This window comes from Labeo rohita, chromosome 4, assembly GCF_022985175.1.
Source record: "Labeo rohita strain BAU-BD-2019 chromosome 4, IGBB_LRoh.1.0, whole genome shotgun sequence".
Lineage (NCBI taxonomy): Eukaryota > Metazoa > Chordata > Actinopteri > Cypriniformes > Cyprinidae > Labeo > Labeo rohita.
In genome coordinates, this window is record NC_066872.1 from 5,799,711 (window position 1) to 5,823,449 (window position 23,739).

The 23,739-nt window shown below is 39.2% G+C and overlaps 1 protein-coding gene and 1 pseudogene across 1 annotated transcript in view; both read left to right on the plus strand.

The window, feature by feature from the left end:
• Window positions 1-688: 688 nt before the first annotated feature.
• On the plus strand, window positions 689-7,311 carry LOC127164534 (C-type mannose receptor 2-like; annotated as a pseudogene).
• The window catches only part of LOC127164533 (macrophage mannose receptor 1), a 44,418-nt gene continuing 21,404 nt past the window's right edge, over window positions 726-23,739 (plus strand). The window contains exon 1 of the mRNA XM_051108510.1: window positions 726-748. The gene's annotated coding sequence lies outside the window, so the exon portion shown is untranslated. The remainder of the gene's footprint in view (window positions 749-23,739) is intronic.

Sequence of the window (23,739 nt, forward strand, 5' to 3'; positions counted from 1 at the left end):
CACGACAAGTAAACTAATACATAGAATTTGATCTCAGAGCCCTTCAAATTATAATAAAGATGATAATTATTAATGTTTAGATATGTTAGCTTGAACTATGTTGTTTAAGAACAAACCAGCCAGAAATTCAATTAAATAACAAGGTTAAATAAAGGTTTACTGTATGTTATTGTTTGACTGTGGTCTCCTTACAAAGACATGTTTGTCCGTTGAGTTCAGGTACATAGTCTCTTTGCAATAGTATGGTTTGAATGTTAGTACATGTTTGTGAATTATTGTATTATTGAACACTTTAGGTTAACCTAAATATAAATCACTCAATGAGAAAATATGAATGAAAGGTGCACAATTTAACCTTGTTCATAAAATTGTGAGTTTACATCATATGAAGAGGAAGCAACATCACCTGTGTAGATTTTTACATCACCTGTGTAGATAGTTTTTTTTTTTTTTTCATTTGCAAGTGTCATCAGACAGTTTGCATACAGGAAAAAACTGTACAGACCCTTTCTGTAGGGCCTGTTTCCACCATATTCAAATTAATACACGTCCAGAACATGACAGCAACAAAGAGCAACACAGAAAAACATCAGAAAAACACATCAATGAGGAAGAGAAAGGAAAAGGGATTTTTTTTAGAGTAATAAACAAATGATGTGACGCTGAATGAGGGATGAGAGCAGATATAATCACATTAAAGCTGCAGACAGAAACATCAGACTCAGCTCAGAAACACACGACCTCTAAAGTAAGAACAACTCACATCTTCATTCTTTAACTAGAATTAGACTCTGACATGTTAATATTGTAATAATCATTGTGTACAGTGCATTTATGGTTCTGTTGTGCCAGTTTTTTATTATCGCTGAAATCATGTTTTACACCAAAATTAATCTGTGAACATTTGAAATCTGAGTATTTTTCTTCCTCAGAAATGGACCAAACTGTATTTTTTATTCTTCTTCTCACTGGTGAGTGTTTGTGGTTTTATTTATGGTTTCTAGTTTCATTAGATTTGATCCTGTTATGAAAAGCATTAAAGCAAAGTCTGTCTTTCACAGCTCTCTGCTCCGTATCTGAATGTGTTCAGCGTCAGTATAATTTCATAAATGAGAGGAAGACCTGGACTGAAGCTCAGAGATACTGCAGAGAGAAATACACAGATCTGGCCACCGTTGACAACATGAACGACATGAATGAGCTGAACAAGAGAGTGAATGACAAAAGTGTTCAGTTGGTCTGGATTGGGCTGCAGAAGACGGGTCGTTATAAATGGCAGTGGTGTTCAGGTGAACCTGCGCTCTATCTGAACTGGTCTACTGGACAACCAGATGGTGGAGATGATTGTGCTATGATGTTAAATGGACAATGGCATAATTTGACATGTAGTTATAACCGACCTTTCATCTGCAACAACAGTGAGTTAGTTTGTGCACCATATACCACATTTTAATGGAATAATAAACAGTATTAATATTTAATTTGATTGTGACTCTGGATATTTCTCACACTTTCAGTGTATAAACAATTTCTGTATCAACATATTTGCCTGAAGAAAAACTTCATTCACTTAACACTGATCTTTTGTTGTTCTGCTGTATGATAATTTGTCACAGTGGAAAAACTTTCCATCAAAGAGCCTAAAAATCTTAGAGATCCAAATTGATCTTATATTAATAACACACATACAGCAGTGACTAGAGGGGATTCAGCTTGATATTTTCAACCTTCAGTATCTCAGCACAAACCTACAAGGGCTTTGTTTTTCATACGTAGATCAACTTAATTTCCATTACAATATAAACCCCCATTGCTGAGAAATGTAATGTTGTTACGGATCTGGTCGGTGAGCTGCAGACCGCTCACCACCAGATGTCACTCTCATCTTCCTTACACACATTGACTGTTGCACTACACCCCAGACTCCATTTCCCATCAGCCACTGCTCTCACAATTTGCACCAATCACGGACTGTATAAAAGCCCCGGTCTTCCAGTCACTCACCGCCGAGTATTGATTTGTTAGCAGTCATACAAAGCGTTTCCCTCTGTGTTCTTGTTTTCGTGGTTTGTTTTGTTTTCTCGTTGTGAACTCTCGCCTGTCTGACCACTCTTTTGCCCAGCCCTTCACGGATTACGTTCGCCGCCGGATTGACCCTCGCTCATTTAAGGATTACTCTTTGTTTGCTGTCCATACACCTGCTTGCCGTTGTTCGACCCTGCCTGTCTGACCATGTCTATGTCTCGTCCATTCAATAAAAATTTGCGTTTGGATCCGCTCGTCTCCCGTCTCTCTGTAACAGAATACTCAGCCACAGCAGGATCCAGCAACTTCTCAACCAGATGCTACGCAGGTATGGACACCACAAAACTGTTGTTAGCCCTCGAGCAGGGCACACGAATGCTCGAACGCTACATCCAAGAATTTCTGGACATTGCCCCCTATTCGAACCTCCCAAACTGCGTGCTGATTGACCTTTTCGTTGAGGGAGTCAATCAGCCGCTACAAACAAAACTCAGACGCGAGGGTCCGCGTTCGTCACTTTCTTTATTCATGGACTTTGCTCTGTCGTGTGTGGGCTCGCCGTTTACTGTGGGTGTCGCGGACGGGGAACGCGACAACGCGGTAATGGCGGCCGTGCCTCCCGCTCACAAAATGGTGGACGCGCCGGAGCGCGATGCTACGGACACGTTTGCCGCCTGGCTCGTTCCTGAAATGGCGGCCACGCTGGAGCGTGCTCAAACTATAGCGGCCGCGTCAGAACGCGTGCACAAAATGTCGCAAAGATGACCGCTAACGCCACGTCAGCCCAGTCAGTGCCTGCTAACGCCACAACCGGTCAAAATCATGTCTGCCTCTTCTGAACCTGCACCAGCTGCTGTCCCCGTAAAGTCAAGTCATGTCACAGCTGCTGTTCCTACTAAGTCAAGTCAAGTCACAGCCAAACCAAGTCACGTCACAGCCATTCAAGCCAAGCCAAGCAAAGTCACAGCCGTGGTTCCTGAGTCAAGCAAAGTCACAGCCGTAGTTCCTGAGTCAAGTCAAGTCATGGATCTTCACAAGCCAGGTCAAGTCACCGCTGATCTTCATGAGCCAAGTGACGTTATTGCCGCAGTTTCAGAGTCAGGTCACGTCTCATCTGATGGCCCAGAGTCAAGTTACGTCTTGTCTGTCAGTCCAGAGTCAAGTTACGTCTCGTCTGTCAGTCCAGAGCCAAGTCACATCTCGTCTGACCTTCCCGAACCTCACCAGGTCAAGTCCACCATCCCAAGGTCACGGCCCGTTATGATGGCCAGCTTGCTGGACCCACCACTGGTGTCAGTGCGGTCAGCCAACCTGCCAGTAGTGTTAGCACACTCTGGACCCACCAGTAAGGAGATCCTATCTCCCGCTGCTGCTCTTCCATTAATGGCAGTTGCCATTTGGTGTGTGTGGGCTGCACACTGCGCTCCTGAGGTCACACCTGTTCCCAAGTCAGCTCCTGAGGTCACGCCTGTTTCCAAGCCAGCTCCTGAGGTCACGCCTGTTCCCAAGTCAGCCCCTGAGGTCACGCCTGTTCCCAAGTCAGCTCCTGAGGTCACGCCTGTTCCCAAGTCAGCTCCTGAGGTCACGCCTGATCACAAGCCTGCGCAAGAGCTCCCGTCTGATCACAAGTCAGCTCCTGAGGTCACGCCTGTTCCCAAGTCAGCTCCTGAGGTCACGCCTGTTCCCAAGTCAGCTCCTGAGGTCACGCCTGTTCCCAAGTCAGCTCCTGAGATCACGCCTGATCACAAGCCTGCGCCAGAGCTCCCGTCTGATCACAAGCCTGCTCCTGAGGTCAAGTCTGTTCACAAGTTTGCTCCAGAGGGCCCGCCTGTTCACAAGTTTGCTCCTGAGGGCCCGTCTGCTCACAAATTGGCTCCAGAGGTCCCGTCTGGTCTCAAGCCTGCTCCAGAGATCCCGTCTGGTTTCAAGTCTGTTCCTGATGCCTCGTCTGACCACAAGACAGACCCAGAGGCCTCACCAGTTGGAGAAGCCACGCCAATGCCTCCTGAGGTGTCAGCTTCGGCTGTAGATCCTCCTAGGGAGGCGGCGTTCTACCTCAAACTCTCTGCTTCTCCTCTCATTCTGTCTGCCTCCTCTCATTCTGTCTGCCTCCTCTGTCACTCTTCTCCCCAGGTCCCAGTCCATGACGCAGCCTCTTGTTCCGCCCCGGAGGGCGGCTGCGCCTCCTGTTCCACCCCGGAGGGCGGCTGCACCTCCTGTTCCGCCCCGGAGGGCTGCGGTACCTCCTGCTCCGCCTCCTGTTCCGCCCTGGAGGGCTCTAGCGTCACCTACTCAGCCTCTGGCTCCGCCCTGGAGGGCTCCTGGGCCTCCTGCTCTGCCTCCAGCTCTGCCCCGGAGGGTTCCTACTCTGCCTCTGGCTCCGCCTTGGAGGCCTCCTACTCCGCCCTGGAGGGCTCCTGCGCCTCCTGCTCCACCCTGGAGGGCTCCTGCGCCTCCTGCTCCGCCTACGGCTCCGCCCTGGAGGGCTCCTGCGCCTCCTCCTCCGGCACCGCCCTGGAGGGCTCCTGTGCCTCCTGCTCCACCTCCAACTCCACCCTGGTGGGCTCCTGCTCTGTCGGTCCTGCCTCAGTCACCTGGTCCTCCACACGGACCTGGCCCTCCAGCCCTTGCCCTGTCTCACCCCCGCCCCACCGCTCCCCGGGACTATGGTTCGTTTGTAGCGTCTGGAAGCAGCTCTTTGGGGGGGGGGTATGTTACGGATCTGGTCTGTGAGCTGCGGACCGCTCACCATCAGATGTCACTCTCACCTTGACTGTTGCACTACACCCCAGATTCCATTTCCCATCAGCCACTGCTCTCACCATTTGCACCAATCACGGACTGTATAAAAGCCCCGGTCTTCCAGTCACTCACCGCCGAGTATTGATGTGTTAGCAGTCATACAAAGCGTTTCCCTCTGTGTTCTTGTTTTCGTGGTTTGTTTTGTTTTCTCGTTGTGAACTCTCGCCTGTCTGACCACTCTTTTGCCCAGCCCTTCATGGATTACGTTCGCCGCCGGATTGACCCTCGCTCGTTTAAGGGTTACTCTTTGTTTGCTGTCCATACACCTGCTTGCCGTTGTTCGACCCTGCCTGCCTGACCATGTCTATGTCTCGTCCATTCAATAAAAGTTTGCGTTTGGATCCGCTCGTCTCCCGTCTCTCTGTAACAAATGTAGTGATTTGATAGTGAAGATATTTTGAAATAAAAGTCAGGGTTGACATCAAGTTTCTGTGCTTCTAAATGTTTTTTTGTGTTTGCGTGTCACTGACGGACTGTATGTGTTTAATGGTTTAAATGCACACGTTCCAGCCAATCAGAATCAAGTTTTTAAATCATGGTATAATGTAAAATATAATGAACATTGTGAATATTCAATATATCACCAGCTGTAGAAGCAGATCAAGTCTATGAATGACGTGTTTCTGATGTTTCCACCGCTGCTTCTGTTCACATCCAAACCATGAAACAGAGTAAGAATAATGAACAAATGGATTCATGAATCTTTTTCTCATTTGTTTATTAAAGCGAACACAGGACTCATCTTTGTCAATCAGACGATGAATTGGAGAGACGCTCAGAGATACTGCAGACAGAATCACACTGATCTGGTCAGTGTGAGAAACCAGAATGAGAATCAACAGGTTCAACAGTTCATTAGGGATAGAAATTTATCAGGATCACATGTCTGGATCGGTCTGTTCAGAGACTCATGGCAGTGGTCAGATCAGAGTGACTCCTCATTCAGATACTGGTACACTGGTGAACCTAATAATTATGGAGCTGGTGAAGACTGTACAGCTGTTGAACTGAACACTCCAGGACAATGGTTTGACAGCTCTTGCACCAACCAGTTTCCTTTTGTGTGTCATGAAGGTGAGTAGATCCTCACAAAACACACACAATCCATCATCACCTCCAGATCTCTTAAAGTTCACACTACATGTCTTACATGACAAATTCATCCACACTGTTTGTTCTGCATGTTGTTTTTGATCAGTCTCTCTCTAGTTTCTGCTTGTGGTTTGTTTTGTGTCCAGACTTTGATTCTGAACTGATTCTGATCAAAGAGAATCTGACGTGGTCTGAAGCTCTGAGTTACTGCAGACAGAATCATGTGGATCTGGTCTCGGTTCATTCAGAAGAGATTCAGCGTGGTGTGATGAACGTGGTTAAACGGGCATCTACTGTGGCGGTGTGGTTGGGTTTACTGCAGCATGAACATGTGGCTCTGGGTGAATGGAGAGATTGTGTGCTATCACAACTGGGCTCCAGGGAACGGAACGACACGGGAAAACTGCAAACTTGAGAACAGAAAAGGAGCAGTTCAGTCTGGAGGAGATCAGCGCTGGATCAGCCTTCCTGAATCTCACAAACTCAACTTCATCTGCAGCAGATGTTAAGAGTGAGAAACACACTAATGTGTTTACTTACATTAATGGTTTTCATAGACTACTTCATTCGTTTTCTGATTTACATTTAGGTTTGATTTGTTCTTTAGTAAGTTCTGAGTGAATCTGATGTGGTTTGGTTACTGGGTTTTAAAAGTGGTCAGAAGTGTGTTTTATTCCTGTATAATGAAATATGTGTCTTTTCAAGAAACTCTTTGTATACAGAGGGCCGGAGATAAAAGTAAAAACTCTGTTAACCCTGAAATAAGGTTAGTTACACCAAAACACAGTGGGAGTGGGAAAACACCTTTGACATCTAGACAAAGACGACTTCTTAGGGTCTTGGATTTCCAAACATGTTTTGTTTTATATACAGACTCTAAACATATCTATGTTCTATCACAAGCTGACTTAACTTCCTGTTCTGGTCTCTTCCTCTTCCCTTTTGTAATGTAACCTCTTGGGAGAGGTAAGTTACTTCTGATTTTCTGTTAATTATATTTAATGTTCATATAAATTATAGCTTTTATATCAATATTGTCAGTCAGATTCATGTGTATAATGTTACTTTCCTTACCTGTATAAATATTTTTGTTATTTTGCTGTTTGAGTTATATTTTTGCCTTCTACCTAAATATGTGGAAATGAGAGCCTGTGGTGATACGTGTACAACAATTATTTAAAAAAAAAAAAAAAAAAAAAAAAATGGCAATCCAACTAAAATGCTACTTGTTTGTTTTGTCTAGTACAGTCATGCACAGACATCATGTCACCAAGGGTTCTCAAAGCTTTTTGCAAACGCTGCTATTCTATGAAAATAATAAAAGCCTGTAAAAAGCTATGCTTCTGGTTTACTTTGTTTTATACACCTTTTTTTGTACAACATGTTTCTGAAATGGTCACTCTGTTGATGTTTTATGTGAATACAAGTTCACATTTATTTTGCAGCTGTATAGGCAATGTTGACTTTGGAAAAAAAAAAGGTAGTGAACTCATTCATACTTTCATTTATGTATTCAAATAAATATATAAACATATACACTGTGTTTTTTGTTCTCTCCATTCAAATATACTATTCTGACATCTGTACAGTAGGGGCTTTTTCGCTGTGTAGTTCAAGGAATTAGCCAGCATGGTGGTTTCAAGAGAACAAATTCCCCCTCGGTTCATTTTCCTGGTTGCATTTGCATCAGTAGCAGGAACTCTGAAGCGTCCAACAGTCGCGTCTTTATGGGCAGCATCTACAAACGTCAACAACATTTGTTTTTTTTCATGTTCTTGAGATAACTATTTTTACATTTTTTTTAATATGTTGGCTAGCCTGTGTTTTCGTATGTATTTAGCCAATCAGCAGACACTTAATCTCTGGTAGTTCCTACTCTGAAGTAGAATCCAATTTAGTTAAAGGGGTCATCGGATGCTAAGTTCACTTTTTCATGTTGTTTGAACATTAATGTGCGTTGGCAGTGTATGTACAAATCTACCGTATAATGATAAAAATAATATCCTCTTTTTCAAATCGAGCCATTTTCAGATGCCTGTCGGTGTGAGGCCGCTCCCACAATAGTTGATTGACATGAGCTGTAAAAGTCCAGTAACTTACCATGTTTTGATGCCAGAGCAGGGATGTACGTTAGACAAGAATATCTCAGATTGAGTGATTGAGGTGTTGTGTTGCTGGATGTAATAATGAACATAGTGGTCGTCATTTACTCCCGACATCTGAGCCGCTGAAGATGCAGTAGATTACGTTTGTTTGTGAAGGGAATGTGCCTCCTGATCTAAATATATCCGTCTATGTTCGAATCATTCATGATCCAGCTTCACTTACAGCAGAAGTGAGTATAAGCGTTTTTTTTTTATGAATCTTTGCAATCACCTTTCCTTATAATGAGGTAGTTAAGAAGTTTAACGGCTAAACGCTATGTAAACAATATGTAAACAAAACCGTCTTTCCACAGAGAGAATAGAGGGGCGGGGTGAGCAGAACTCATTTGCATTTAAAGGAACAACCCCTTAGAATGAGATGATTTTTGCAGAGCTGATTTTGACAAGGTAAACAGGGTGTTGTTTTACAAAACCATTGAGAATTTTTAATCAAAGTATGTTATAGACTTTTCATTAAGACCCTAAAGAATCATATTAACTTGTGGAAAATGGGCATCTGATGACCCCTTTAATTTACTTAGAACTACAACCATTCCTGGTTCCTGCAGTGTGAACGTGCCAAAAAAAGCAGGTACTTCCACCAATAGTTCTGTCATGACAACTCTCAGAGGAATTGGCATGGTAATGTACATGACAATGTTATTGTGTTTAGTCTTGGATTTGCTAAGCCGCTGCTGCAGCAGAGCAGGAACCAAGACTTGCTACTCCCTATACATCTGCTAAAGAAAATCGTAAGCCTCTTAAAAGTCTTTTTCCGTACTCCTAACAATTCTGGACCTTAAAGGGGTCATCGGATGTCCATTTTGTCAATCAAATCTGGACTGGTGACGTCATCAGTTGCTCCTCTGCTCCATTCAACAAAATAATAGTCCTTTATTTATGTATTTTCATTCTTTTTTAGTTTCAATCTATCAAACACCAATCTTCAAACATCAAAATATAATAAACAGTATATAATAAAGACAATTACAAAATAATAATATAATAAAATAATATTATTAGTAGAATTAGTAAAATAATAATAAAACAGGAAAAGCAATAAGAAAATCACATGTCCAATACATGTAAGGCTTTAAAATACTTTACAGTTTTTGTCGCTTTGTTATTTAATGTTTCTTTTAACGTATAGGTAATGACCTATTTCTATTTTAAAATGATTACAATTATTTTATTTTTTATTTATTTATTTGAACATAACGATAGTCCTCTGACTGGGCTTTCTTCTGTGCAACCTAACGCATTTCACATAAATATTTATTTCAGAAATATTAATCTGCACCAGCCTGTTTTATTTAGCTGCAGTACACACTAGACAGCGCAAAAGCAGTCATAACTTTTACACATTATATGCTCCGTTTTGGACAGTGCAAATACAGTACCCTAATGCAAATCGGCTAAAGGTATCAAGGATGGAGAATTAAATTTTTACTGTACTGTATCATAGCCACGGGAACATTTCATTTTGCCAGGATTTAAGTTATAAGTGTGCACAGCCTGTAGGTGTAGATGTATAATGTTGATAAATGTTGATAAATAGCTATAACGCTTAGACTTTCGAAAAGTCGATGTTTCACGTGTTCAGCAATCCACCAGTTGATCACCTACTGGGTGGGTCCAGGGAAAAAAACATATTAGTGTTAAAAATAAATAATTTTTAAACAAAAAACTGCCATTTTATGCTGTATTATATACTTACACTGGATCACCAACTAAGTACAATTTGTGATCTACAGTTAAAAAAATGCTGTTTATGGAATGCACAGTCTATGGTTAATTTCTAACAACAAATGAACAAAGACAAACTCACTTATATTAAACAATACAATATAGGCTATAAATATGTTTATTAACAAAGATTCTCTTGTGCTTCTGCCTCCGCTCTCGTTCTGTCAATCATTTCACTGGCCCACTTGTGAAGCGGACGATTGTCTGCTGTCCAGCTGAACTACATTGACATTATTTCTATAAAAATGCAAAACGACCATAGAGCAATAAAACAGGTTGAGTGCTGATTAATATTTCTGAAATAAATATTTCTGTGAAATGCGTTAGGTTGCACAGAAGAAAGTCCAGATGACTATCATTTTGTTGGAAAACAAACAAAAGCTAATTTTACTCATTGTAAAATAGAAATAGAGCACTACCTATACCGCAAAAGAAACAAGTAATAACAACTAGAGATGTCACAATACTCAATATAATATCGGACGGTTCGGTACAACATCCACGGTTCAATATGCGCTTGTGAATTGCTTTTTTTCGGTTTTGCATGTAAATGATTTCCTTGTTTTATTTCTCTCAAAATTTGCTGTGTGTGCCTGCAATTTCACGTGCTGAGCTGAGGAAATGCTTGTATTTGAAAAAGCACCACACACAGAGCATCTTCTATTCTAATGAAATGCAGTGATAAGCCTTTCTAAATCTGTTGTCCAACAAAAGAGAACATTATAACTTATTTTTATTTCACAGCATCAGTCGTGTTGATTAAAGTGTTTGAAATAACTTCCTTTTGTGATCTGATTCTTATAAAATGAGGCAGACAATAAATTCTATACTGAATGTTGATTATGGCTTACAAATATCATTATGAAAATCATTATGAAAATACCCGAGATGGCTTGAAGAACACAAATAAACCATATATTACTGCAGACAAGTGTTTTTTTTTCCTTACATTTCATTATTCAAAACGTTTAATGTTATGCCTTTAGCCATATTAGAGAAGCTGGAACAGAATGTAATCAGTGCTACTTCTTTGACGCATATGTGAATTTTCTGCTCGAGGGCATTATCCAGTATGAATAAAACCCATCCTATTTTGTGTAAAAATCAGAAAAATAATACCTCTCTCAAAAGAATATTAAGCGGACATTTAATAATCCACACTTTTCCAGTGTACAGAGGTTTACAGAAGTGTTTTGTTGTCAGTTAGATGCAAACAAACATCCATGGTTAAAAACCGAGGTACATATTGAACCATGGACTAATTGTATTGTTGCATCCCTAATAACAACACGACAAAAGTTGCGTAAATTATTTTAAAGCCTTAAATTGTTTAAATAATGAGTAACTATTTGTACTTGTTATGGACATGTGATTTTCTTATTGCTTTTACTATTTTATTATTTTTTATATAATAGCTAATATATTATTATTAGTAGTATTATTGTAGCAAATTAGCTCAAAAGGGAAATATTTATGATTAATTATAACTGGTTATAATTAATTATGAATATTTTAATCAGATCTTAGAATTAACTGTAGCAGAATTAACATTACAATTATTTGATCTGTTCGTCCACCGAATAGACAGTATAATCATTCATCAATTCTAGGAAAGGTTACTTCCTGGCCAAGAAAGAATAACTTTCCTACTTCAGTTAGTACTAGCAGTAACTTAACTTGTAGTAAACTCAAAATGTAGCATGTAGCCAGGTCAAATATTCAGTGACTTCAAATTGTCAGCAGCACACGGAGACAATCAATTGTGAATATATGCAATTTAATAAATGGAACTTCAGCTAACATACAACTAACTAAGCAAAACATGTGTACATATACATAGAGAAAGAGAGTGAGAAAAGAGAGAGAGAGGGAGGCAAGAATGGCAGTATTTAGCATCAGTTAACCAGTGACCACATGAGAATCATCAGAGAAGCAAAATCACCTTAAACAGGGGCTCAACTTAAAACGTGCATCTAAATAGTTGTAAAGGTTACTTGCATTGGCTTTGTTGCTGAACAAGAGTCCTGATGCGGTAGACAATGGAAGTTCTCGATGAATTCCTTTAGGTGTTCTGGAGGTTTTCTCTAGTTCAATTGAAGATAGGAAAATCCACAGTGAGTCGACAAAGTTACTTGAAGATAAACTACTGGAAAATTGACTCAAAGGATGAGTCTTGGAGAGTGTCTCGAAGGGTTTGAGCAAGGATGGGTTGGTGTTAGGGTCTTTTGATAGTTTCCCTACCACACCCACCTTTGGGTGAATTGCCCAATACAAAGTTTGTATTGCTGAGCGGGAGAACTTCTCTTTGTCTCCATTTATGGCCCATTTGCATGTTTATTGCTGGCCTGGGGAATTGATGCAGTTTTACCCACAATATAGTACAAACAGTATGATGCATTTTCTAATCACATGGTGTACACCATTGTTCAGAAAATAAAGTGCAGATCATTTTGATACCAAGAATGAAACATCTAGAATGTATTAAACCAGAGATACATTCATACATTGAATTCATACACAGCACAAGAACGAGGGCTAAGTGGGCTAATATAACATAGAAACATACAAGCAACACATGCATACACCAAGTACATTTATAACTGGTTAAACAGATAAATAGTTTAAATAAAGAAAAAGGTTTCTGTGTGTGCGCGTTATGTGTGTTGGGAATAGTCTGCCAGCCACCAAGGATCTGAGGTGCTTGGCGCTGGTGATTGCCTCCCTCATGGAATGCCTTTGAAGTCCAATGGGGAGACAAGAGTTGATTTGCTTCGCATCTTTGTGAGAGTGAGGAGGGAACCATAGACCATTAAACACCGATATATATGTAGAACGTGAGGCCAGGTCTGTAATTTATATGCAAATGTCAAAAGGCTAAAAGGTTCTCTACAATGTAAATCCTAAACGATCATCAATGATCCTAAGCAGACGCTACATTATTATTATTATATATATATATATATTTTTTTTTTGTCTGTTTATTAGCCTGTATTTTATTGTAATTTATGTTATTGCCCTTGTTTGTTGCTCTAAAGATTTAGAATCAATTAAAAAAGAATGAAAATAAATAAATAAGGGACTATTATTTTGTTGAACGGAACAGAGGAACAACTGATTACATCTCCAGTCCAGATTTGGTTGACCAATCAGCGGAAAGGGGCGTCTCGTGACCGCCTGTGGAAAATGAACTTTGAATTTGTTTATCTTTTTTCTTCCAGTGAAACAAAAAAAAAACTAAAAATTGAGCTGAAACCCCTTTTTTTGGTTTTTCTGAAAAAACGAAAAAACTAATAAAGGAGCCGTTTTCTCATTTCTGTTTATTTAATTTAAAAAATAATAATAATAATAATAAAAAAATATATCAAAACGTACACCGACCGGACAAACTGCTGCTCTGACACACTGAACTAAATGATCCCCACAGAAATAAACAGTGTATGATTTAACTAATGATGACAGAACCTTTTGATGTGTTTAATGTTTAAAAGAAGCTGAAAGAAGAGTTAAGGGTCTCTGTGTCTCATTCTCTGTCTGATTTTTGTCTGTCTGCAAAAAAAAAAAAAAAAAAAAAAAAAATTCTTCCTTAGTATTTTTGTCTTGTTTTCTAGTATAAATATCTAAAAATTCTTTAACCCTTGTATGGTGTTCATATTTTTGTTACTCAGCCAGTGTTTGTGGGTCTGGTGAACCCGCTGCATTTATGGGTTTTTTTAATTCAACAGAATAAAAAAAAATATATGTTCAAATACTCAACAGTATCATTTTTCTTTCGACAAAAAGTGAAAACGGGTCCCACAGACCCTAACACCATACAAGGATAAGATAAGATATTATAAATAAAATAAATATAAAGTCTTGTTTCCTGGAAAAAATATCCAAATTTTGTTAGGTTTTGCTTAAAACAAGATAAATTATCTGTCAATGGGGTAAGAAAAATAATCCTAATTCAAAGGCTAAACAAGATTATATTTCGTTACCCACTGGGAGATATTTTGCTTGTTTTAAGCAGAAAATAAGAATTGTTTTGTCTTCTGTATTCATATATATTATTTATTCTTTCATATTATGCTAATTTTATTTGCACTTATTTCTATCTATATTGGTTTCATTTTGTGTTGTGTTGTGTTGTCTTCACAGCTTTAAAATCTGCTCATGACCATCTTAAAGGTGCAGTATGTGAGATTGACAGCTAGCGGCTGAAATGGGTACTGTAGTCCAAATTTACAATATTGGAGAGAGCCTTAAAAATGAATTCTGGAATAAATCATATTAAGGTATCTTTAAAATTTTTTGATATAAAGGCATGCAAACTTGGGGGGCGGGGGGGCGGGGGTCCATTGTTTTGACAGACAGAAACAAGATTGATTTCCAATTTCAACATTATTTGTTCTTTACAAATTCCTCTTTAAAAGAAACCATCAGCTGAATACAAAGTGACCCACATTTTGTATTTGACGAGTGAAATTGTTGTACCATTCAACAATTAAAATTTGTATTAATTTATTAAGATTTATTAAAATTAAGATATCAAACGAAAAGGGTCCGTGTGTCAGGATTGTGTTCTGTTTTGTCTTGGTTTTCCTAGTGTTTTTTCCTTGTGTTTCTTGTGTTTTTGGTTTAGTCCAGGTTGTCCCCCCTTAGGTTTTGTTTATTTGGTTCAGTCATGCCCATATTTGTACTTCCCCTCATTATCTCGTTTGTGACCACTCCCCTGTTTTTGTATATTTAAGGTTTGTTTGGGCCACTAGGTTTTGTCGGTGATTGTATTGTCTTTCAGTTTATTGTCTGTGCTGTGTTTGGTTCCCTGCCGGTCCCCTGCGTTTGTTTCATGTTCTCTTTTGGATTACTTAATAAAACTACACTGGTTGGGATCTCCGCTCTCCTCCATCTTATTTCCACACACACCACGACTACGTACAGCTTGACACAGTGTACCTACGTATAATTGGTTTTCTCGTTTTTGTTTTCAAAACAAAAGAATAAATGATTGGTTTATGCCATATTTACATTTTCTCGGGAACACAAAAACGAATTTCATTCATATTTTCGATTTTGTTTTCATTGCATGTCTTTCAAATGCAGATATTAAAAAGTCAACAAAACCAAATCGAAAAATTAAAGTTTTTTTTGCACAAAGCACGTTTTAGTACACCGGAAGCTCTCTGCTGCAGCACATGCGGACGATTTGTGATGATTGAATCCACCTGATCCTAATGGACTCCTACGTACTTTTTCTTGGCAATAAAAGAGTTACTGTCAAGGATGATGACATGCGCGTCAACAGGATTTCGCGAATATTTCAGGTAAGTTAAGTTTGCGAAACTTTCAAATGGGTTAAATGGCCGTGAGATAGCAATTCTTTCTTATGAGTAAGATCAGACGTTTGAAATCTTTGAGATGACACTTTAAATCGAGTTAACTGTTAGTGTTGTATGTATAAAACCGTTTGAAGAAAAATTGAAAACTTTGTGAAACAGCCATTTAAGCGCTGTGACATTAGCACCTTCTATATAAGAATTATGGAGGCTGTAATGTAATATGTTAACGTTAACGTTGAGGAAACGCAGCCCAGTTCATTCATTTAGTTGAGTGAAAACTTGGGTGTTTTTATTATTATTATTATTATTATTATTATTAATCCAAAACCAAACAGGCTAACTTAAGAGTTTAAAGTTACATATTTATTAGTCTAATAATTATTATTCTTATATTTATCCTTTTTATTTTGTTGTAGGTCACCAGTGACTGTCTCTATTTGACTGATGATTCAAATGTTGCAGTATTCCCCAATGCTGAAGGGTCTTTCAGCTCAATGGAATTGACATTCAGGGCTCATTATGAAGTCCATGGTGACCCAGTACAGACCACATCAAACACCCCAACAACCTCTGCATTTTCCTCAACGTCAGTTCAGAATGTCCTATTGTCACTCTCATGCACACACAAGGGGATGGAGGAGATGAGTGGCAATTCTATTCAACAATTTATTAAGCAACGTCTTATTTAAAAGACAAAGCATCAAACAGTGAAAGAGGTTCTTAACTGAATGCTTAGGTAGATTGTAGAAGTCCAAAAGTCCAGTAGGAGAGCCACGCCACAAATGAAACAACATCGAAGGAAGGAGAGTCAGATTCAGCATGTGAACGGTAGACCAGACAATGAGCAAGTGGCAGAGTGTCTATTTATAAGGCGTGGCTCTATGGGGAAGAGGTGATGCGAGTTAGAATTCGGGTGATTGCGATCGAGTGGGTGGTGCTACCGGAGGTGTGGCAGATGAATGTGGCTGTGGTGAATGCCTGACACTACCCCCTCCTCCAGGGGCGGCTCCCGACGCCCTAACACGACGTCGAGGGCGACCTCGACCGCGAGGGGCTGGCTGATCCGGATGGTCTCGATGGAAGTCTGATAACAAAGTGGGGTCTAGTATGTCATCACGTGAGACCCAGGATCGCTCTTCAGGTCCATACCTCTCCCAGTCGACGAGATATTCCAACCGGCTCCCTCAACGCCGTGAGCTTGAGACAGGGTTGACGGAGGTGGAGATCCCGTGTAGACAACCAAACCTGGTCCCCAGGTTGGAATTCGGGGGCAGGTCTCCGTCGGATGTTGGCGAAGCGGTTGTGTTGTCGTACAGCCCGCTGCAGATTGTGATGAGCTGAGTCCCACACTCTCTTTCTCTCTCGAAACCAGTGGTCTACCGCTGGAACATTAGAGGGTTCCTCCGTCCTGGGAAACAGCGGAGGCTGGTACCCGAGTACGCACTGAAAAGGTGTTAAGCCGGTGGTATCTTGGCGCAGGGAGTTCTGTGCGTATTCGGCCCACGGGAGGAACCTGCTCCAGCAGTGTTGGTCCGTGTGACAGTATGCCCGGAGGTAATGTCCGAGCTCCTGGATCTTCCTCTCTGTCTGGTTGTTTGTCTGTGGATGATATCCAGAAGATAGGTTAACTGAAACACAGAGCAATTTGAAGAAAGCTTTCCATACATGAGAGATGAATTGAGGTCCCCGGTCCGACACGATCACCTCGGGCAAGCAGAAGTGGCGGAATAGGTGTTGGAACAGAATCTCAGCCATTTCCATCGCAGTGGGTAAACTCTTCAGGGGGAAAAACTTGCACATTTTAGTGAATCAATCTACCATGACCAGTATGCAAGTGTTACCTTCGGCTGCCGGGAGATCAGTCACAAAGTCTACTCCGATGTGGGACCAGGGCCTCTGTGGGATGGGTAGTGGAACCAGTTTGCCTGTAGGGAGTTGACGAGGAGAAGTAGACATGGCACAGACAGAGCAGCTCTGGATGTACCTGATGGTATCCTGGCGCATACTGGGCCACCAGTAACGAGATTGTAAGAGCGAGAGGGTCCGTTGGCTGCCAGGGTGTCCAGAGCCCAGAGACCGATGAGCTGTGTCCAGAAGGTCTTGACGTAGGGCGAGAGGGACAAAGATCTTGCCTTCTGGACATTCCGGCAGAGCAGCTTCCTGGAGAGTGGTGCTGCGGATGTCTTCATCCATCTCCCAGATGATGGGGCTAACGATTAGCCCCATATATATATATAATTTATTTATTTTTTTCTTGACCTCAACTAAAGTATTCCAATCCAAGTGGCATTCTGCTTGTTCTACCGAAAGTAATCAGAAAAATATTCATGGCAATTAAAATGGCTTCATGATAATCAGGTTTATGACAGATTTATAAGTCCTGTTATCTTGGTAATGTCAAGTTGTCATGACAAGTTGTCATAATCATGCATAACATCTTATTCACAACGTGTAAAGGTTTCATGACATGAAGGTTTCAGGACGATTTTATAAACACCCCTTTAAATAAAATTTTACCCAATTTGCTACACACTTTAGTGTTTATAAAAAATTCTGAATGTGTATGTAATTGCAGTGTCCAGACTCTGTTTTCAAATTGGCAACCTGAAATGACCTAGTAATCAACATCTTAAACATGAAGAATGATGTACATGCTGTAAAATTCTCAGATAATGAAATTGTTTTATTTGTTCCAAATATTTACACTAATACATTTCCAATCAGTAATTTGACTGTTTTTTTTTGTTTTGTTTTGTTTTGTTTTTTATTATTGAAGATCAATACATTTTCTTAAAATATTAATATTAGCTCAGGCCCACTTATTGGATCATTAGTGGACCAGGTAACAAATGTGTACAACATTCCTAAAAAGTCTGGTATTTTAATACATATCCTCCATGTTTTTACAGACATCATCAATGAGCCGATGCTGTCAGAATGTTGCCGGAGCATCATTGGTTGCAGAGCTTGTATTGAGGAGTGGGCACTGAACTCCAATCAGAGCTTAAAGTGTCGGCCTGAGTGTTCACTGCTAAACATTGTTAGGATCGCTGGCCTGTCAACCGTTGTAGATATTATCAGAGAGTTGTAATTACAAAACACCCATAAATGTTTCAATAAATCTAGTACAACAGTGCTGCAGCTTATGCAGACCACAAAAAGTTCTGTTCAACTGTTCAAGAAAGTAGTTTAAAAAAAGTTATAAGTTGTAAAAACACAAACCCAAATCTTTTTCTCTAGTAACTTGGTAAAATTGTTCTGTAGTTTTAAATGTTGCAAACAGACAAAAAAGGAATGTTACAATTGGAGTGTGACATTGTTTAATGACATTTAATAAATGTTATAAGCAAGTACGGTACATGCTGGTTTATTTCGCCCCACTCAAACTACCTGCTTGTTGTAAGCAGAATTATCAAGAACTTGAAACATTAATATATTAAGACCATTTAATTAACTTTTTAGTCTATAACATTAGACTTATAATGGAAAGAATTAAATCAACTGTTACAAAGAGTACAAGAAACACAAACCTCAACTCTTTAAGCATTGGAATACTGTGAGTTACATTAATGAGGCACATAACTGCCTCCTAAAAGTTTCTGTAGTTGTTGTGAGCTACACTGTTGTACATAATGGGCAGGTCAGGAAATTGTTCAACGAAGGATTTCTCAGCATGTGCACAGTCCTCTTCTGTTGAGAACGGGTAGATGCCAAATGTTGTTGGTGTGGTCAGTGAGGATCCCATCTCTTCAAAGTACAAGTTAGCAGTGGCTGTGGAATTGGGTAGCAGGTCTTCACTCATCTTTTTAAAACAACCACTTTCCCCTAGGGCAGGGTTCCTCAAATCTTACCCTGGAGGTCCAATGCGCTGCAGAGTTTATCTCCAACCCTGATCAAACTCCCCTACCTGTGATTTTCTAATGATCCTGAAGACACTGATTAGCATGTTCAGGTGGGTTTGATTGGGGTTAGAGCTAAACTCTGCAGGAAAGTGGATCTCGTGGGCCAGATTTGAGGATCCCTGCCCTAGGGCATTTGGAACACCTCTACCTAAGTAGTTAAATATAATTAATATGTGAAAAAAAAAAAAAATAAATAATATAAATATATATATATATATATATATATATATATATATATATACATATATATATATTTGAAATATTATAAAATAAAATAAAATACCAGGAATTCTATGGGCATTCCAGGAGTTCACTACTCTTTCAACACCAATGCGTCCCATCTGGCAGACAAGCTCAGACACACAGTAGTGACTAATGAGATCCTCCATGTCTAGCACTTCTCGGTCTGTTAGCTGAATTAATGCCTCCTTCAGAGAGTAGTTGACCCGGTTGTTTATCTCAGGCCATAGTCGTTCAATCCTGTGGTTCTGTGTTAAATTAAGTAATGATCTTAGTCCAACAATTTTATTCATATTGAATAGCTGCATCAAAAACATATATTTACTTATCTGGGACCAACAAGAGGATTGTAAAAAATAATAAGGCAAGTTATAAAAATAACTACTTGCCTTTGTTGAAGGTGTCTGTTTATAAGGCTCCCTGTCTGTATTATATCAGTATGCTGACAGGATCTCCTGCAAACAGACATACATAAATTTTTTGCCCAAAGTCAACACGTACTTGGTCCCACATTCTATTGGATAGAACTGCTGGTCTGAAAAACAGTATGAAAATCATTGCGTAAAATTGTTACAATTCTAAAAGCTTAAAAAACACAATTATTATAATACAAACACACACTGAGTTTAATTACTATCAAATATACAGATTTAATAACAAGTAGTATTTCAATGTCTTGGTGTCTAATAACAGAGGTCTTAATATTTTTTTTGTTTATTTGTTTTTGTCCATTCCAACTAACCTGTATACCTCCTCATAGATGGTAAGGTTTTTCTTGATAGGCATTGTTGCATGCCCAACGATTTCGAAGCTGTATCCATCAACTGCGATCACATGTGTAACTCCAAACATTACGAGTTTCTCATTTTGGTCAATGTGCATTTTGTGACCAAAATATTCAGCATGGTATGGAACTGGGTTCAAGTTCCATGCTCCCTGGGAGAGTAAATGGCAATCTTTGTAGTGAGTTTCATGGTTGATTAAGGTTTAAAAAAATATTTAAAAATACAACATACGTGCACATAGTACAGTACAAATAAAACATTATAAAGCATTCTCTCTCTTCACTAAAAACACCTGTAAACGAGCTTGGTGAGCAGGTTGATTGACAAGCCTCAGTGCTGCTCCCACACGCTGTTCTGAAGCGCCGAGGCCCTTTGGAGCATGGTAGCCGGTCAAAGGAGGGTCTGGTCTGTAAAAAATAACAAAATTGGACATGTCAGCCAGTGAAATCATATCTGGCAAACCGAATAGATTTCTTAATTAGTAGTAGTAGCAGCAGCAGACAGTAATATAAAAATATACGTAGCCTACCTCTCGAATAGCACTGGCCACTGCCACCTCCAGATGTTCATCCGTCAAACGACCCCTGTTTCTCAGGTTGCGGTCGCCAAGAAACTTTTTTATATTTGCCACTGCATGTCCTCTTTTTGTTCCAGAAGACGCTAAGGCAGCAGAAATATCTGAATATGTTGCCCAGTTTACCATGTTTACAATCAATCCGGTGCAGTTCTCCAGCACCGATGCCATTTCTCCTGATTAGCCTGTTTACGCCCGTCTCAAGTGAAAACCTTCTGCGGCAGCAGAGAGCTTCCGGTGTACTAAAACGCGCTTTGTTCAAAAAAGACCTTTAATTTTTTGATTTGGTTTTGTTGATATTGTATTCAACAAAACCATATTAGATTTGTAAATATTGCATAAACCAATCATTTATTCTTTTGTTTTGAAAACAAAAACGAGAAAACCAATTATACGTAGACTGCTGCTCTGACACGCTGAACTAAATGATCCCCTCAGAAATGTATGCTTTAACTCATGATGACAGAATATTTTGATGTGTTTAATGATTAAAAGAAGCTGAAAGAAGAGTTAAGGGTTCTCTGTGTCTTATTCTCTGTCTGGTTTTTGTCTGTCTGCGAAAAAAAAAAAAAAAAAAAAATCTTCCTTACTATTTTTGTCTTTTTTTAAGTATAAATATCTAAAATTTCTTTAACCCTTGTATGGTGTTCATATTTTTGGTACTCAGCCAGTGTTCGTGGGTCTGGTGAACCCGCTGAACCCATTGGGTTTTTAATTCAACACAATTTATAAATTATGTTAAAATACTCAACAGATGTTTACGTCATCCCATTTACAAGCAATATAAACAGAACTTTTTGCTAATATTTGCCCTTTTCCTTTGTTAGATTACATTTATGAATTAAAGTGCGACAGCCTTGTGTGGGAATGGCAGGGGCAGAAGCACAACTCACACTCACACTCTCACAGACGCTCTCTCACACACATACTAACACATACACATACTAATAGCAGGCCCAGACAATAGGGAAACAGAATGAAGTTACACAGAACCTAAAATTTCCACTCTTTTACTGGCCCCGGGTCCAGTGGAAACGAACATCCTGTGTGTAATATAAGTGTGTAGGGGAGGTGTACAGTGAACGGTCATTGAACATTTGTTCTGATATATGTTCTTCACAGAAAATAAGCCAAGGCCAATGAGTATGAGCTTGAGAAAATTATTTTGCGTATCATTTTTCTTTTGACAAAAAGTGAAAACAGGTCCCACAGACCCGAACGCCATACAAGGGTTAACCAGGATGTGTGTTTACTTGACAAGTAAGATAAAATAAGATATTACAAAAAAAATGTATAATATGAAAAAAAATATCCAAATTTTGTTAGGTTTTGCTTAAAACAAGATTAATAATTATCTGCCAATGGGGTAAAAATAATCTTAATTCAAAGGCTAAACAAGATTATATTTCTTTTCCCACTGGGAGATATTTTGCTTGTTTTAAGCAGAAAACAAGAATTATTTTATCTTCTATACTCATACATATTATTTATTCTTTCATATTATGCTAATTTTACTTGCACTTATTACTATCTATATTACGGTTTCAGTTTGTGTTGTGTGTTGCATTGTCTTTACAGCTTTAAAGTCTGTTCATGACCATCCTAAAGGTGCAGTATGTGAGATTGACAGCTAGCGGCTGAAATAGGTACTGCAGTCCAAATTCAAAATATTGGAGAGAGCCTTAAAAATGAAGATACCAAAAGAAAATTTTGGAATAAATCATATTAAGACATCTTTAAAACTTGTTGATATACAGGCATGCAAACTTCAGGGGAAAATTATGGCACTCAGATATTTTCTATTCCATTGTTTTGAAAGAGAGAAAAGGGATTGATTTCCAATTTCAACATTATTTGTTCTTTAGACATTCCTCTTTAAAAGAAACCATCAGCTCAATGCAAAGTGACCCACATTTTGTATTTGATGAGTGAAATTTTCGTACCGTTCAACAATTAAGATTTGTATTAATTTATTAAGATTTATTAAAATTAAGATACCAAACAAAAAGTCTGTTAAGCACCCAAATCTAAAAATATGTAGCGAATTTAGCTCAAAGGGAAATGTATATAAACAATTACAATTAATTATGATTAATTACAATTACTTATATCAGCTGCCAGTAGTAACTGTAGCAGAATCAATTTTCCATCAACTAATCTGTTCGCCCAGCGAACATTCAGTATAATCTTTATATCAACTCTAAGAAATGATATTTTCTTGGCCACAGAAAATAACTTTCTTAAAGTACCATTGCATTAGAGCATGTAGCTCGAATCGGAATCGTAAAGGGACATTAATTTGCAAGGCAGAATCAGAATCAAAACTCATGTAATTTGTGCACAATAGTTTATTAACGAAGGACTAACACAGAACTAATCTAAACAACAAACATAAAATCACTCATACATGGGGGAATGGTCAGTGAGAAGCAGTTAGAGAGAAACAAGGAAATGAAGCTATGAAAAGAGTCAGTTAACCACCTGAGAGAAACCATCAGTGCTGTCTACAGCTTATACTAAACCTCTGTTTTGTTTAGTTAAATGTACGATACTTGCATTGCCTTGGTCGTCGAACAAGTGTCCAAATGCAGTCTCTGAAAGTCTTGATGGCTTGAAGGCTCCCCGTGGGTTCCTGCACACGGGCAGCAATCGGAAGATGTTGCAGACGAAGGAGAAAGTGAAGAGAGGAGAGAAGAGAGAGGGGTTGATGCCTTTAAACTCTCTGGAGGCTGTGCCTGGGGCATGTAGCTGGCCTGTTGTGTTTAAAGACTATTTGTTAAATGTAACAATTAATGTATGTCTGATTGGTCCAGACGCTACAAATACATTAAAATATCTTTAATAAATCCTGATTTACAGGTTTGTAAACTTGGGAAAAGAATTAAAAAGTGCTTTTTACCACTTGTTTGAATTGTCACCATTGGCATATAATGCAAAAAAGATTACTAAAATTTACAAATTTTACTAATGGAGCAAACTAAAGGAGTAAAAATAACATGATGCCGCCATCTTTCTGAAGTCATTTTTACCCTCCTGTAATTTGGCTCTAATTACTGAGTAAATATATGTCTGTGACATTAAATATTTTGACTTTTTTTCTTCATTTATGCA